We start from the raw sequence: 863 nt of genomic DNA on the forward strand, positions 1-863 counted from the left end.
TTCTCCAGGTATCCCGAGCTTTTATTACCCAGAAAACCTTAGTTTTACTCGTATTACATCAACACTTCAGCTCAGTGTTGTTGTAACACGTGACAACTTTGCTTATCAAATTGTCTTCTGAAACGAGAGTGTTTAATCCAGTATAACTGTCTTGGTGAAAATATTATTCACATCAATTCGATTATGAGCAAAGAGAACAGAGCTCTTGAGACCCCATAGAGTAGAGGAATAGGGATTGGGTAACTATCCGGATAGAGGGGGCACCTCAACTCATACTTACCTGACAGGGGAGGCACCATGATCATTTAGGTGGTCCTCCCAGGGCGAGGCTTATCCATTGCACTGCGGGTGGTTTGACCCCTGGAAATTCCCCAAATGCGGGAAACTCGACTGTATAATTTCTGGTACTGGGGGACTGCGTTCGCGCTAATCCCCAATTTTAAAGTAAAAAAGGGTGCCTTGTTCAAGCAACTGAAATAGCTGGACCGTGTTCCTGTGATTAATATAATTTCAGGATTAAATTTCGATTTAAAGCTTTCATGACTGCAGGGATTCATCTTCTTGGTTCTTTCGGTAAAGTCACATAGAAGGGAATAATAAAATAATAAAAATAAATAAAATAATGCTCACGACGTTTCGGCCACAACGCAAGCAGACGTCCTCAGGTGAAGAACAGGTCTGTCGGAAAGACAGCGTCTGAATGGACACCACCAGGCTTGGCAGCGTATATTTAAGCTGGGTTGGAGGGGGAAAGGGCGCCTTGACAAAGGAATTTGCATATCAAGAGGAATTTAGCATATTTATGGGAAATGCAGATATGGGATTAGTCACTACTTGTGGAATGCGTAGGAGGTGGGGGGGGG

The 863-nt window shown here is 43.5% G+C and overlaps 1 non-coding gene across 1 annotated transcript; it reads left to right on the top strand.

The window, feature by feature from the left end:
• Positions 1 to 272: 272 nt before the first annotated feature.
• Positions 273 to 436, top strand: LOC144936905 (U1 spliceosomal RNA). The gene has a single exon (XR_013637510.1). It is a non-coding gene; the product is annotated as a U1 spliceosomal RNA (small nuclear RNA).
• The last annotated feature ends 427 nt before the right edge of the window (positions 437 to 863 follow it).

The sequence above is a fragment of the Lampetra fluviatilis genome, chromosome 1 (assembly GCF_964198595.1).
Source record: "Lampetra fluviatilis chromosome 1, kcLamFluv1.1, whole genome shotgun sequence".
NCBI classification, from domain to species: domain Eukaryota; kingdom Metazoa; phylum Chordata; class Hyperoartia; order Petromyzontiformes; family Petromyzontidae; genus Lampetra; species Lampetra fluviatilis.